Raw genomic sequence first — 17,105 nt, forward strand, 5'->3', positions numbered from 1 at the left:
CTGGGCTGGCCCAGATGGCTCCTGGACCCAGCTGCCCATGGACACTTTTGCTGGGGTACACAGGGAGCTTACCCAGACATCCGGCCCCATCTCTCTCCTGCTGCACCCGCTTCAGGGAATGAAGCCACTGTGCACCTTTGGGCTTTCACTTGCCCTCTTTCTCCCCTGGCTCTACATCCCTTCATTGCTGAGTCCCCTTGACAGTGGTTGCACCTCCTGAATTCTTCCTGAGCTGGCCGTTCTCCATACCTCCTCCGCCACCATCCAGGTGCTGGGTCCCTGCCACACTGGGGCCTCTGTGGCCAGTCTGCCACTTGGCTGGCAACCTGGCCTCCCCAGAGCTCTATTACAGCCTAGGGGCCTCGAACCGTCTGGCCCTGCTCCCTTCCATGCCAGGCCCCCCACTCCCACGGCTTTCTCTGACGCTGAGATCTTCAGCTTGTGCCCCTCTGTGTGGGACACCCTTCCTCTCCTTGATGACCAGGCCAGCTCTGCAACATCCCTGCTGACATGATACATCTAGTTGGTCTCCATTCCTGTGAGTTGCTTTCAGGTACTGCAGTGCTCGTCCCCATTGTTCATTACAAGGTCATCAGTGGGGACCCAGTCTTGTGGTCCAGCCACACTGTCATGGAGCAGGGTACAGACCTACCTTCCTTGACTCTCAGATGCTGGACACAGGCCAGTGCCTCTAAGTGCACTTCCTCACTGTCCCAAACCTGGACTGCCATCAAGTGGGTTGGGGAGATGGGACCCCGGCCCTTGGTCACCTGAGGGGGCTCTCCCGGCTGCCCTGTGTAACCCTCTGCCAGGCCTCCAGTTGCAAGGCCTCCCCCTGAGCAGTTTCAGAATCCTCAGTGGTGGGGGGAGCCGCAGTTGCAGACACCCTCCAGAGAGGTGATGCTGAGCCCTCTCATCAGCTCCTCCCTAAGGCAGTGCCTTGTTTTGTTCCTGCTCAGAAGCCTGCTCTGCTAGAATGAGCAGGTGACTCTGAGGGATGCTGGGGGACGGGCTAGGGCTTCGTCCTGGTCCCTGGTGATCATGGGGTCCACCCAGCAGCGCCCATCCTGGGCTGGCCACTTCAGTCCCACCTGGGCCGGCCCCCCATGGGGCGCTGTGGCCTCAGATAACCCCCTGCCAGCCCGTGGGTGGGGGGGAGCTTGTTGGCTCGGCGATGTGCAGTGTTTGTCATGTTCTGCAATGTGGTCGTGGACGCTTGCCATCATTTATCATTATAATTAAGTACAATTTGGCAGAGGAGTGGGCGGGGGGGGAGGGGGGAGCTGTCAGACCTGCTCATTGCCATGCCTGCCAGGAGCAAAGCATGAACCCAAAGCACGGGGAGAGGGCCCAGTGGGACTTTGGTGCCCCTGTGTGGGAGGCATGGCCCAAGGGGCTGTGCCCTGTCCATCGCCCCTGCTGAGCTGAAGACACCCCCACTGAGGTTAGCCCTGCCAGCAGGCCCAGGCAGCCCAGGGCAATGGCACCCACAGAGCCACCAGCTCCTGGTGAGGTGGTCTCTGGCCCCCCAGTCATCAGGAGGCAGACCCAGAAGCACCTGGCTTGAGGCAAGGTGCTGTCCCCTTGAGAGGGAACGTGTGATCTGGCCAGAGATGGACATTGGGCTGGTCCCCAGCGCCTGCCACCTCTTTCTGGCTGGAGGCCCTCAGGTTGGCCATTTCCGCTCTCTGGCCCCCCAGTTCCGTCCCTTCAAAATGTGGTTGGGAAGATTAATGAGAGAATGTGGCCAAGCAGATCACCCTCGTCTTGACCACCTCCCTTGCCTACCCCTCAGGGCTCTGCCCGCACAGCCGCCTCTTAGGGACATCTTCCCAGGGCCCTCAGAGTGGCCCCCAGGAACCCTTCTTAAACACCCTCTTAGCTAGTGCCATTTTGTGATATGCACATTTGTCTGTTAGATGTCTGTCTTCCTCGCAACAATGGGAGAGAGGGCAGGGATGGTGCCTGCGCTGTGCCCTCATGTCCCCAGCCACCAGAAGGCTCATAGATGACCATGTAAGGGAATGACACATGCTTGTTAGATGAACCAGTGCCTCGGTCACCTGTTGAACATGCATTCTGGGTCCTCTGTCCTGGGCTCTGTGCTCGGAGTCAGGGTTGCAGACGGCAGCTCTGTAGACAGACACGCCCAATGCGTTTGTTGGATGACTCAAGGAGTGAACGAATGAATGATGGAGCTGTCGCAGGGGTCCTAACTCACATGGGAGGGAAAATTGGAGGTGGACTTCTGGGAGCAGATGAGAGCTGAGCTGCAGTGGCATCTCTAGAGGGCGTGTGGGGGGTGCGGTCTATACGGGGTGACATTGTCAGAGGAGATGACACCAACATAACTGCCCACAAATTTTTTGTGCAGTGTTTCAGCAGAAATTTATTATTTTTTATAAAAATTTCCCCGTAGTTAAAACAATTTTTTTCCACAAGCCCAGCTTACATGTATCAATATACCTGTTGCTGTGTGCCGTTGACTCGATTCCAACTCATCAACCCTACAGAACAGAGTAGAATTGCCCTATAGGGTTTCCAAGGAGTGGCTGGGGATTCGAACTGCTGACCTTTAGGTTAGCAGCCTGAGCTTTTTGTGCTGAGTAGTTTATACATTGTCTTTTTCTCATATATGTTGTTGTTGATTTTGTTTCTGCCGAGTCTTTATTTTTTTCTTGTATTTTATTTTGATGTGTAGGATCGTTGGTCTCCTTTGTGCTTACCTTAATATTTACCCCTATTTTTCTAAATTTAAACCTAACTTTTATTTCTTTGTATTGCCTTGTCTTCCTCTCTGTAATGAAGATCTGTGACTACATTTCTCAGTCCCTCTTTATTGTTTTAATGTCATCTTCTTTTATATAATAACATTGCTGTTTCCCTGTTTTGAGCTTTTTTTTAATATTATTTTTGTGATTTTCCTGTCTGGGTTGACATCTGATTGCTCGCAGCCTGAGCTTTTAACCACTCAGCTACCAGGGCTCCATGAACATACCTCCAAGGCTAAAACTCCACGTTAATTTACTTTTTGAACCTTCTAATAGGATCCACTCAGAGCTCATTGTTACCCAGTTACAAGGATGCTTTGAATCACATGGGTTCGTCTGCACACTCTACAAGCATGTGCTGTTGTTTTGTTGCTGGTTTTGTCAAATTTTCTGGCATTTAGGTACCATATTGTGGTATTGTGAACCTATATCAATAACTTTTTTGAGAACAAGGTAGTAATTAAAAGAAAAGAAGGAGTGCTATACAGGACTTACGATTAACGAGTAACATTAGGACCAAAAACATCACTAAGGATCCTGTATGGACTGGTACGGGAGGGAGTCCCTGGGGGGAGGGGTGACACCATGAGTTACTGCACTGGGTGACACCAACCCCAGCAACACCACTTCTGAGCTGAGACTTAAGAAGGAGTTGGCATGAGCCAAGCTCGGACATGAGGAGTCATTGAAGAGACTGCCATTCTGCAACTCCTCGCAAACCTGCCGAGGCCTGGCCTGGGCCTGGGTCCTGGAGCTGGAGCTAGGGGCCCTCAGTGTGGTGGGGGACAGTCATCGACAGCTGGATGCTTTCCCACCAGCACCGTCAGAGAGTTCCATTCACACTGGCTTCCCTCAGAAAGGCAGCAGCTGCTCAATAACAGCAGAGACTGACTCCTTGGGCCATCTCCCAGCCCACCTCCTCCCCAGACGAAGGAGGGTAAAAAAAAATCCATCGCCATCGATTCCGACTCGTCGTGACCCTATAAGACAGAGTAGAACTGCCCCGTAGGGTTTCCAAGGAGCAGCTCGTGGATTTGAATGGCCGAACTTTTGGTTCGCAGCCGAGCTCTTAACCACTGCTCCACCAGGGCTCCAAGGAGGGTCAAGTGGCTTTTATTTTATTTCTTAGTTTTGGCCAGTTGGTTGCTTTGTGTGCTGTGTGGAGGAGGATTCTGCTGCTCACTATGAGTCAGCTGGGGAAGATGGACCAGTGATCGATTAATCAGTCACGTGGGGCACGTGTGCTGTAGGGAAGGCCCATAAATGTCATCAAGCTGAAACCGCTGGTGGTGATGGAAGGGGAGCCCAAGGTCAAGAGCAAAGCAGAGACAGCACAGGGCCGTAGCACGAGAGGCTTGAGCCCAGGCTGGCTCTTTGCTCTGCCCCTGTGGGCTTTCCTGCTGGCTGGGAGGCTGGTCTGGGCAGGAGAGGGCTCTCTGGCTGGCTGTCTGAGTGGGCGTCCTGCAGGACAAGTGTGGAGTAGCCCAGCTGCCTGGTACAGAGTGCTGGGCTCAGGGGCCTGGGTTCCTATTCAGCCCCCACCACCCGTGACTTTGGGTGAACAGTTTCACCTCTCCAAGCCTCGTCTGTAAGTGCACTTGATAGAGTTGCTTTGTGGCAGGCTCAGTGCTGGGACAGTGAAACAGCTCCTGCCACCCAGAGCTTGTCTCCTTGGCTGAGGACAGACTTCCCTCAAACAATCACCCCCAAAATGTGCAATTGAATACACGGGTAAGTTCTGTTAAACAGTGTCAAGGGAGGTAAAAAGGCTTTACCCTCCTTGCTGTCCCCTGGGCTCTCCCAGGCCCGCCCGCAGTAAGGGGGCAGCAAACAGTGGTGATGGCCATGTTTAACCCTGCTAGCCCAGCCAGGCCCTGGAGAGCCAGTGCAGACAGCACAGACACAGCCGAGTCAGCCTGAGACTGCTGGGATTGCTGGGTCTGGGAGGTGACCACTCACTTGGCCTGGCAGGGGTGGTGGGCAGGCGGTGGGCAGGATGCGGGGAGTGGAGGGCAATGGAAGGCATGGACTGCCTCTCAGGAAGCCTGAACACAGAAATGCAGGAACCGGCCTCTTCTGCCCCCTGTGGCTCCCAACTGGGTGTCCCCCCCGCCCCGAGTTCCTCTAGGCTCCCTGCCCACAGCCCTGGACCACTGGATCCAATGCTGAGTTGGACAGCTGCCCCCGCCCCCCACAGCTTGGCTCTCCCCTCCTCTCACCCTGTCCCACCTCCTGATTCAAGGACCCCCTTTGCCCCTTCCAGGGCCTCCCAGGCTGGGGGATCCCTTTGTACACTGTGAAGTCCCCCAGCCACCCTTGTTGTGTCTTTTCTGGCCCTGGGAGAAGGACCCCAATGCCTGGGTGCGGGTCTGGGTCCTGGAGGCTGGACTGCGGTTCCACGGTGCTTGGCCCCGCAGTGTCCCCGAGCCGAGTTTCGCAATCTCTCTTGGCTGCCGACCCCCGTTTCTTGGCAATTGCAGGTTTTCTCGGCTGTGATTTGAACAATGTTTTTTCCCTTCTAAACAACCACTCTGGAAAAAGGGACGCTAACTTTGAACGAGCTGGCTCCAACTACTTTACTTCTGTTCACAAACAGCACCCCCGCCCACCCCTGCTGCCCAAGTGCTTCCAGGCCCAGCTGCAGCCCGGGGTCACCAGCTCCCAGGGCTTAGCCCGCAAACTCTGGACCTCCAGGGCCCAGGTCGCCCTACTTTTGAACTCTGGGGCCTCAATGTCCACCCACTTCAGAGCCCCCTGCTCCCTGTGCCGGCTCAGAGAAATATTCCTTGAGCATCTAATACGTGCCCCGGGCACCATTTGGAAATGTGATCCCCCCATCTCTCCCCTGCCCCCCTCAGATAGCATCCCTTGTCGGGGTTTTCCTTGCCCCAAGCCCACGTTTATCCCCGTGGGACCCACTTGTTGCTTCTGTGCAGTAATTGTAGGGCCAGCGGGGTTGAGGGCCAAGGTCACAGCCCAGTTGTCCTCCTGAGGAGGCCGTGTCCCATGCCTGCCCCCCTGGCCCCACTCCTCTCCTTCCAAGTGTCCCTGGGTCCCAGTCGGCCCCCTCTCTGCCCACAGCAGTGCTGAGTGGGGACTCCTGGAATAAGGAATAAGGGGATGGGCCTTATGCAGGAAATTCCCCAGTATGTTTACTTTTTCTCTACAATGCCACAGACTTGTGCTGACTGAAATACAGACTGAATCCCTTGACGTTTTTATGTCACATCCTTTACTTTGCCATGGGTGGATGCGACATTGGAGGAGACTGTGAAGGCTGTCATATCTTGAGTGGTTCTGTGGCCGGCCCCATGGGCTGAGATCACAGAGCATGGGGCTGGCTTCCGACTTGGGGAGTCCCCCACTGCCCCGCCACGGGCTCCCGGCCCTGCCTGGGGTCAGACTGAATGGGAGATAGGGTCCCAGCTAACATCCAAACCTCTGCTAGCTTTGGGTGTTGACTCCACCCTTAACCCACCGGGTCTGGGTGAGGGGTCCTATGGCTCCAGGCTGGCAGCCTTGCAGGCAGTTCCTGTGGGTCACCGGCAGGGCTTCCTGTGGGCAGTTCACACTATTCAGCCCCAACGTCTCCTGGGACCTACTGTGCGCAGGGCCAGCCCTGAGCCAACCCTGAGGTCCAGGCGCACCAAGAGGCCTCACGCCCATCCTGGGAGCCCTTTGCTTCCTCTGACCACTTTCAGGCTGGGAATTTGGGGGTGACACCCAGAGAGGCCAGGGAGCCCCTGAGCTGTCAGCCTCTGTTCTAACCCTCTGAGTAAACAGCAACATTAAATCACTACTTGGGGGTCAGGAAACTGGAAGTAATTAAGACACAGTGTCCAGCTCTGGGCCCGGCCACCGACCAACCCTGTTGCCTGGGGCTTTCTCAGCTGCGTCCCCACTTGGCCGCTGCCCTGTGCTTGCGGAGTGGGTCTGGGTGCCTGCAGTGGCCATGCCCCAGGGTGCAATTAGTTATGCCCGGAGCGCTGGCAGCCACTGCCTGTGGTGGGTGGGACGCTATGCCACTTGGCTTGTGAGCTCTGCGGTCCTCAGCTATCTTCTCTGCCAGCCTGTGGATCTGGGGGATGCACGTTGGGGCAGGAGCCTGGAGGGGTGAGGGGCTGGGAACAGCTCCCGCTGCCTCTCTCTGCTTCTCGGGTGCGGCTGTCCTGGGCCTGCCTACCTGCTCCCCTCACCCATAGTCTGGTCAGAGCAGCCTGGGGCATGGGGGAGGGGTGGGAGGACAAGGGTCTTCTCTGCCACATGTGCCCTTTCCGACTGACCCTTTTCTGAGATGTACACTGCAAAAGCTCATAGAGCTCACAGTAGCCTCCCTGCTGGCTACTTCATAAAGAGGAAACTGAGGCCCAACAAGGAGGTGTGGCTGAAAGGCTCCACCCCCAGGCTTTGGCCTCCTTTCCATGGAGAGGATAGCTGTGCTCAGCGAGGTTGCCAGGTGGGAAGGGGGCAGGAGGAAGCTCCTCAGGCTGGAAGGCAGGAACCCCATTCTGCCATCTCCCACACACCCCTGCCTTCTCTGGGCCTCAGTCTTCTCACCTTCCCATGGGCTCCAAGAGTCTTCCCATCTCTCTGATCCCATTCAACCGTGGGGTGAGAGGAACTCGAGGAAGGTGATGTGGAGACATGGAAGGAGCCCAGGAGATACCTAAAAGCCACAGAACTCCCAGGGCCTGGCTGCTGCCTCGCCCTGTCCTGCCCTGGGGCTGTGAGGGGGGCTGCTTGGATGGGTGAGACCCTGAAGGAGGCCGTCCACCTGCTGTGAAATCTCCATGGTTTTGGGGTGCCAGGCCAGGAGGGAGCACCCCTACCCCATTCATGGGAGCCCAGCTCAGTGCTTGGCCCTGGGTGGGGACCAGGGCATCAGCTACAGACCTGCTGGAGGAGCTGCCAGACTGGTGGCACTTGTAGGGAAGAGGACAGGAGCAGAAAGTGGCTCTCTCTGTCTGGAGTTTGGTAAAGATGACCCTTGGACCGGGGTTTGCAGGTTGAATAGGAACTCTCATTGAGAAGGGAGACAGGGCAGCCTGAGTGGGGTTATGCTGGCACATTAGGGGCAGAGAATGAGCCATTTGGGGGGGGGGGATGCAGGAGACCTGAAGGGGGAAGGCTGGGGCAGCCTCTCTCTCTGTTGACCTGTCCCAAGACCTGGACCAAGCTATCTCTACCTCTATAGTTGGGGCTTTCCTTACAGCCAGCCTATGATATAGGTGTGTTTGTACCCATTCCCCTAAAGAGGAGACTGAGGCTCGGAGAGAAGAAGTGGTTTGGCCAAGACTGCGCCAGCATCACATGGCAGATGGAGCATTTAAACCCAAGCCTCTGGCTCCAAACACTTCGGTCCTTCCATATCAGGGTTGTCATTGTCGTACCCTGTGCCGATGGGGCTGGGCTGCCCATCTGTACTCTCCTGCTCACCCTCCTCCCTCAGTGCAGCCTCCACCCCCATCCTGACCCCTAGCAACAGTGGAGTGGGCGACCCTCCAGCCTCAGCTTCTCCCTGCTGGGCCAACACCTGGAGGGGGGCACAGGGTTTTCTGACTTTCTGTCCCCTCTCTCCAGCTGCCTCTCCTTCCAGGGGCCCGGGGAAGGACGCAAGACCTGAGCCACAGCCCACGTTGGTGTTTAGGACTGACCCAGGGTCCAAGTTGGGACTGGGCTGCATGAGGCAGGAGTGGGGTTCTACTTGGGAGAGGAGTGAGATCTTTGTCCCAGAGAGCTTGTGAGGTTGGGCTGGGCTGGGCCAGTGTCCAGGTGGGTAGGATTGTGTTATGGGGAAGACATTCCCCGAGGGCAAACTCGGGTCACAAAACAGAAGATGAGAAGCTGCTGAAAGGAGGAGGGTGCACAGGGGCATCAGGAGGAGGGTAGATTTTTGTTCGAAGAAAACATTTGATTGAAGAGTCAATGAGAGTTAACAAGGTTTATTGTGAGAGAAGCTGTTCCCAAACAGGGAGCACCCTAAACTGAAAAGGTTAGAAGGCCCTTTTAAAGGTTGGATAAATAAGTCTTTTCCTCTTTGCTTTAATTGTTTAATCCCACTTAATTTACCGTTTGTTTTGGGAAAGTTGGTCAATGAATGCTAAGCTTGCTAATCTTGATTGGACGAGTGTTGCTAACTCATACTGATAAGTACTGCTGTTATTGTTAGGTCCGGTCTGGTAGGTTTCGACTCATACTAACCCTATGTACAACAGAATGAAACATTGCCAGGTCCTGCGCCATCCTCACAACTGTTGCTATGCTTGATCCCATGTTGCAGCCACTGTGTCAATCCATCTTGTTGAGGGTCTTCCTCTTTTTCACTGACCCTCTATTTACCAAGCATGATGTCCTTATCCAAGGACTGGTCCCTCCTGATAACATGTCCAAAGTACATGAGATGAAGTCTCGCCACCCTTACTTTTAAGGAGTATTCTGGCTGTGCTTTTTCCAAGACAGATTTGAACAGGTATGGTGAAAGGGTACAACCCTGATGCACACATTTCCTGACTTTAAACCATGCAGTATGCCCTTGTTCTGTTTGAACAACTGCCTCTTTGTCTATGTACAGGTTCTGCATGAGCACAATTAAGTGTTCTGGAATTCCCATTCTTCGCGATGTTATCCATAATTGGTTATGATTCACAGAGTCGAAGCCTTTGCATAGTCAATACAACGCAGGTAACAATTTTTCTGATGTTCTCTGCTTTCAGCCAAGACCCATCTGACATCAGCAATGATATCCTTCATTCCACATCCTCTTCTGGATCTGGTTTGAATTTCTGGCAGTTCCCTGTTGATGTACCTCTGCAATCATTTTTTAATTTTTTCAGCAAAATTTTGCTTACGTGTGACATTAACGATATTGTTCAATAATTTCCACGTTCAGTTGGTCACCTTTCTTGGGAATAGGCGTAAATATGGATGTCTTCCAGTTGATTGGCCAGGTGGCCAGGTAGCTGTCTTCTGAATTTCTTGACATACATGAGTGAGCACTTCCAGGGCTGCATCTAATTGTCGAAACATCTCAACTGGTATTCCGTCAATTCCTGGAGCTTTGTTTTTCACCAATGTCTTCGGTGCAGCTTGTACTTCTTCCTTCAGTACCATAGGTTCTTGATTGTATGCTACCTCCTGAAATGACTAAATGTTGACCAATTTTTTTTTTTTTGGTATAGTGGCTGTGTATTCCTTCTACCTTTTTTTGAGGCTTCCTGCATCGTTCAGTATTTTGCCCATAGAATACTTCAATATTGCAATTCAAGGCTTGAAGTTTTTCTTCAGGTCTTTCATCTCGAGAAATGCCAAGTATGTACCTCGCTTTTGGTTTTCTAACTCCAGGTCTTTGCACATTTCTCTCCAGCAGCCCTTTGAAATCTTCTGTTCAGCTCTTTTACTTTATCATTTCTTCCATTAGCTGTAGCTACTCTACATTCAAGAGCAAGTTTCAGAGTGTCTTGTGACATCCATTTTAGTCTTTTCTTTCTTTCCTATCTTATCTGGTCTTCGGCCTTTAGTGCTCAATGCATCAAATCTCTTCTTGAGATGGTCTCTAAATTCGGGTGGGATATACTTAAGGTTCTACTTTTGGCTCGTGTGGACTTGTTTTAATTTTCTTCAGCTTCGACTTTAACTTGTGTATAAGCAGTTGATGGTCTGCTCTGCAGTTGGCCTCTGGCTTTGTTCTGACTGATGATATTGAGGTTCTCCATTGTCTTTTTCCACAAGTGTAGTTGATTTGATTCCTGTGTATTCTATCTGGCGAGGTCCCTGTGTATAGTCAACGTTTATCTTGTTGAAAAAGGCATTTGCAATGAATAAGTCATTGGTCTTGCAAAATTCTATCATTCAATCTCCAGCATTTTTTCTATCACCAAGGCTTTATTTTCCAACTACCAATCCTTCTTTGTTTCCGACTTTTTCTTTCCAATCACCAGTAATTATCAATGCATCTTGATAGTATGTTTGATCAATTTCAGACTGCAGAAGTTGGCAAAAATCTTCAATTTCTTCACATTTGGTCTTAGTGATTGGTATGTAAATTGGTCTCCCTTGTAGACATATGGATATTATTGTACAGATCTATAGGCTCGATCTTAAAATGTTCTTTTAGACGATGAATACCAAGTCCTTCTTATTCAATTTGTTATTTCTAGCATAGTAGACCATATGGTCGTCCAATTCAAAATGGCCAATACCAGTCCATTTCACTCACTAATGCCTAGGATATCGAAGTTTATGCATTCCATTTCTAAATTTCCTAGATTCATACTTCATACATTCCACATTTCAGTTATTAATGGATGTTTGCAGCTGTTTATTCTCATTTTGAGTCATGCCATATCAGCAAATGGGGGTCCTGAAAGCTTGACTCCATCCACGTCATTAAGATTGACTACTTTGAAGAGGCAGCTCTTCCTCTTTTGTATTTCAAGTGCCTTCCAACCTGAGGGGCTCACCTTCTGGCACTAAATCAGACAATGTTTCACTGCTATTCATAAGATTTTCACGGTCCACTTTTTTAATAAGTAGATTGCCGGGTCCTTTTTCCCAGTCTGTCTTAGTGCTGCTAATCAGGCTTATAAGGAAAACTTAAGTTACCTGGAGTTGTTTTTCCTTGTAAATGGCCTTATGACTAATATTTGTTTGGCTCTTGGTCCAGGAAAGCCATTTTAACTCTTTCCTTTGTAAAAAATTTTAACATGGTTCAGTGACGGCCCACACTTACCATTGTGGTCCAGGCCAGCAGACCTCCAACCACTGACATCCTCCAGAAGGCCAGAAGTACCAGAGAATTAACCCCTATCCCAGTCCAGGAGCAGGCCTCAGACACTGACTATTGGGAGCTCCTTGCCCCCAGGGGGTACCTGAGGGGTGCTGTGCACTGGCTCTCAGAGCTTTCCATGGGAGTAAGTTCTAGTTTCCCCCATGGTAATATGTTGGCAGCACCCTCTGCTTGCTTCTTTTCTGCCCTGTTGACTTCCTCACTCTCTTCCTCGTAAGTCCTGGGATCCCCTCCCAACAAAACCACAGCCCTTGATTCTTTGCCTAGAGTCCACTTCTGTGGGAATCCATACTAAGTCTGGGAGGTTATTGGCAAGTGGTGGGAGGTAAGTGGAAAGATAAGGACAGGCTGGGTCTGGAGGCTTGGAGGCTGATGAAGGAGCTTGAGCTGTTTCTGGAGAAGTCAGGAGTCAATGGCAGACTGGAAGTTTTAACATATTACTTTGTTCAATGGACTGGAGCGGGTGGGATTGTTTGTTCAAAGTGAAGGCCATAGAGCTAGAAATAGTTACAACATTGAGTTTAGCCTAGTGTAGGGAGAGGGAGGGATGGATGGGGGCATGGCTGCCTGAAAGATATAGAGGTGGGAGAGGAGGCAGAGCATGCTGGCCAGCTGGATGTTGGGATGAGGAGAAGGAGTCCAGGTTTTAACAAGGGAGACTGGGTAGATAGTAGAGCCATTCACTGTGATGGGAAACTGCTTTCCCAGACTCCCTTGCAGCTAAGAGTGGCCATGTGAACCACTTCTGGCCGATGAGATTGAGGGGACCTGTACTGGGGGCCTTCTGGGGGAGATTTTGTCCTCCCTAGTAAGAGGAGGTATGTGAAGAGGAATGCCCTTCCCCTACCTCCTTCCTTTCTTGGAATATTTTTTGAGGATTTAATGTTGGCAGTTGGGGCAGCCATCTTGTAACAATGAGGGCAAGGTCAAGAGAAATCATAAGGTGCTGTTGAATCAATGTCAGCAGCCTGGGGCTGTAGAACCAATGCCAGCAGCCACTTACCTGCAGACTCCCGGTATGCTGGAGAAATAAACCCCTATTTGTTTAAGTTACTGTTCATTGGCCTTCCTGTTATTTGCAGCCCAAATCATTCCTAAACAATACAGGAGTGGTGTTGGAAACAACCCCCCAGTTCCCAGCCAACAGAGTCTGCTGGGGCAGGAGGTGCTGGGTGATGTGTTAGTTCTGGAGATACTGACTCTGAGGTCCCTGAGGGCCATCCAGGTGGAGGTGCCCAGAGGTGGCTGGACATGCCTGGCTAGAGCCCAGGAGAGCCGTACCTGGAGACAAATGTGGATGGTGGCTAAGAACACAGAAAGTAGTGAGATTGCTCAGGGAGAGTGGGGGTGGGGGGTGGGCAATGGGTGGGCACATATCTCCGGGGAAGACTAGCATTTGGGGGCAGAAGAGGAGGAAAAGCTCCTCACAGTGATGGAAGAAGAATAGTAATAACAAGAAATTCACCATTTATTGAGCACCTACTAAGGATGTCACCGTGGTTGACATCAACCTTCTGAGGTAGATACTATCAGTGTGTCCATTTTACAGATGAAACAACTGAGGCTCTGAAAAAGTACATGAAGAGATCTTCTAGCGGGGGCACCAGAAAGGCAACAGGGAGGAGGTGGTGCTGCCTGGGTGAGGTGGGGAGCACGGGTGGGAGTCGACAGGACCAGGTGAGCAAGGGGCAGGAGAGGCAGGCACTCCAGGCACAGGGGACAGCAAGAGTGAAAGGAAGGGCAGAATCTGGCTGGACTTCAGGACGTATGAGGCAGCTGGGCAATCAAGCAGGAGGGAGATACTGTGGCTAGCTTACAAAAGCCTCGAGTGCCAAGCGAAGGAGCTGGTGCTTATTGGAGGAGTTGGAGGGAGGGGCAGTGTGGCTGGGGAGGGCTCACCCCGCAGAATAGGCAGAACTGAGGGTGCGCCTGCCGAGGATGAGGCTTGCCCGGCACCCACCGCCCCCCCTTCCAGATGTCTCCCAGGCAAGGCAAGACCACAGTTGGAGCCCTTGGCCTGTGGCCACCGAAAACAACATGTCCTCATCCTCGTTGAGTAACTGCAGTTAGGCCCTTTGGTCTGGGCCATTTCAGGACTTTGAGGCTGCTGGGAGCCCAGGAGGGGTGGCCCAGGACCCCCCTGGCTGGCCAGCCCAGGCCCAGCCCCCATGGCTTTGGGCCGGAGCCCTGGTCTTGGAGGGGAGGCCCAAGGGCCTTGGCCAGGCCAAGAGGGGCAAGCTGGGCACTGCCTGTTCTGGGCATCCCTGGGAGCTCAGGGCGAGGTTCATTAGGGCATCCCCAGCCACAGAAAGGTGGGAGTGGGTACAAGGGGACCTCAGTCAGGAGCCGTGCACTGGGACAGGCTGACCCACACAAGTGCCCAGTGCTGGGATGACCCCTTGTGCTGCCTCCAGCGGCCTCCTGGCTGGGTGGTCTCCATCAGAGGAAGGAAGTGGATGGTCTCAGAGATGGGTGGTGGGGAGGGGCAGGGGCTGGCCTGGGAATTGGGGAGCACCACCAGGCTGCCAGACAAGACCCTGCTCTGCCACTTCCAGTAGTGACAACTTGGGCAAGTCCTTTCCCCTCTGGACAGCTTCCTGGCCCACAAAATGGCCACAGTGACCTCTGTCCTGTGGGGACGTTGTGAGAATGAAACAAGATGACTCACGTGGAGTCCCAGTCCCATGGGTTTTGCAAACAATTACAGCGTCAAAAATCAACTCGTTCCCGTCACAGGGCACCAACTGTGAGTTTTACCAAGTAAGAACCTTAAAAACAAAAACAAAAACCAAACAGCTACCCTCTAATGTTACCAGCACTTCACAAATGAAGTGACATTTGGACACAGAAAGGGTTGGGTGGGTGCAGGGGCTGAAGGAAGCTCAGAGTGTCCTTAGTTTGCTGTCTGGCCTGGGCCAGGTGTGGGCCCAACTCAGGCCTCGAGTGTCGTGAGGTTGCCTGGGGCAGCTGGCGTTGGAGGCACCCAGCTCACAGCAGCCCCCTTCTAGGCTGACCTCAGCCGCTGGGGCTGTATGTGGCCTAGGTGGGCAGGCGGTCATCTTAGAGGCCCCACCAGGGCTGAACTGGGCCTCAGGGAGCAGCGTTCTCACAGGGCCGTGGTGCTGGCCTGCGACACGTTGTCCTTTCCATCTAGTCTTGCACTGAGTGACGCCAAAGCCCCTCCCCACTCTAAATTCTAGGTCTGAGTCCAAAGTCGGTTGCTCCTCCCATATCTCCCAAGACGGGGAGCTCACTGCCTATCAGGAAGGTGATCTGTTTGATGGAAAAGATCCCTCTTTCCACGTGATGAGGCCTAGACTTGCCCTGTGCCTGCCTTCACAGGCCCATCCAGTCCCTCTCCTCTCAGCCCAGGGGTGCTGTTTGGGAGAAGGTCTGACCACAGTAGTCCATCCTAAGAGACAAGGATGCTCAGGGTGAGGGAGGGGGCCACGCCGGCCAGCTGCTCCTCATCCATGCTTTAGTTCATCTGAGCTGGGAGGACCCTCCAAGGACAGGCTGTGAGCCCCATTTAAGCATGAGAAACAGGCTCAGAGAGGTAAGGTCCCTTGCTCAGGAAGACCTAGACTATGCAGGCAGAGCTGGGACCCCAGCACCATGACCTGGGCGGGGTCACCAAGGTGGATGATGGAAGCTCAGCGTCAGGAGCCCTCATCAGCAGATTCAAAGCTGTGGACGGAAGTCCTGTGGGCGGCTCCTGCTGCATTCCAAGGTTCTGAGTCCAAGCTCCTTTCTCGAGGAAGGTAGTCTGGTGTCCCAGCCAGGCTCTGAAGAATGAGCCAGGCAGGGACCCCAAGTCTGGGGCATCTCGTGTCTGGTGTCACAAACGCACACAATGCACACATGCACACATGTGTGCGTGCAACACACGCACACATATAGCCCATACAACACATCCACGTATGTGCCTAAACAACACATGTACATATGCAATTCACACACACACAACACACACGTGTGCACACACACATGCAACACGCAATGCAATACATGCAACCATGCATACACAAACACACACGAATACGCACAACACACACATGCAACCGACACATGCAACCCACACATACGCACGTGCAATACGCGTACGCGACAAAACACGCAATACACACACGACACAACACCTGCAACACATGTATGCATGTGCACACACGTACATGCATGTGCACCCACACGCACAGACACACAAAGACACACACACACACACCCAGCAGTGCTTCCAACTCCTGTGACCTGGTCTCCTCAGACCAGTCCTCCCCGGCTGGCAGGGCTGGGAGTGTGTGGAAGGGTCCTGCTTTTGGCCTGGGTCCCCCCTGGAAGCATCCACCCTGAGCCACCCTAGGAATGAGGGAACGGTCCCAATCCAGGTTCTTCCCTTCTCCAGCTCTGGGGCTTGGCCTTCACAGCCTCTCGCACCGGCACCCCACCAGCTGGGAAGACAGCAGGTGCTTGGTGCCAATTTGCTCATGTGCGGGGTGAGGGCTCGCGTGCTCCTGGGGTCTCAGTGCGCCCTCCTCCTTGCCCGCCCTGCTGCCCGGCCTGCCCACTCGCTGACTCCAACTGCTGCCCGAAGAGAATGCCTCGGGAACATTCCTGTTCCCACATGGTGGCCTGAGGGCAGGAAGCTGGGGGTCCCTGAGGAGCAGGCCTCTTCAGAAGCCCTCATTAGTGGTGGGAATGTTTATGCAGCACACTCCTCTGAAACTGGCCGCGGAGCTGCCCGGCTCGCCAGCACGGGTGGCTCACTCTGCACCTCGGTGAGTCAGGGGAAGAATATCCAGGACTGGAGGCTGGGGCTGGGCCAGGGTCACGAGGACCTCCGTGAGGGCTTGCGCGGGGCCTTTCTGAGTCGGGGAAGTGAGTGGGGTTTCTGGTGAGGGGTGTCTAAGGGGCATGAAGCCTTGGTTTCCAGGGGTCCCTGGCCAAGACCTTGGCCTCCCCCACCGTCACATACAAATGCCTCCTCAAATTTTCAGGGATTTCACTGGTCCTGGAGCAGGAGGCCCCAGCCCGCAGCAATGGCTGACGGGTCACGGACAGTGGGCATGTGGCCAGAAAGGACCTGAGAAGTCCTGCTGCTTGAGGCTGCTGTCCACGGATAGGGAAACTGAGGCCCCTTGGGTTCTTCCACAGGCATTTCCTGGGTGCCTGGGTCTATCCTGGGTGCCGAAGACCCAGAGGTTTGTGTGCCATGACCCCTTCCCTCCAGGGACATGTGCGCTGTTCTCCAATTGGTGCTCTGGTGTTGGGCTGAGCCCGGACCAGGTCTCTGGTTGGGGAACATGTGTCTGGCACCTCCAAGGAGGAGGAGAACTTCACCATGCAATGTGGGGAAAGGGGGTAGAAGCCACCCAGGACCAGGAAATACAGGGACAAAGGCTGAGGGCTTGAAAGAGGGGTCGCCTCAGTCATTTGTTCACTCACCACTTGCCCCCTGAGCACCTACTCTAGCCAGACCTTGGTTGCCCATCCACAGCGCCATGACTTGGAGCCCAGAACTGTGTGTATAGAAGGCTGAGCCTTCCTACAGAGGC

This window comes from Loxodonta africana, chromosome 10 (assembly GCF_030014295.1).
Source record: "Loxodonta africana isolate mLoxAfr1 chromosome 10, mLoxAfr1.hap2, whole genome shotgun sequence".
Classification (NCBI taxonomy): Eukaryota; Metazoa; Chordata; class Mammalia; order Proboscidea; family Elephantidae; genus Loxodonta; species Loxodonta africana.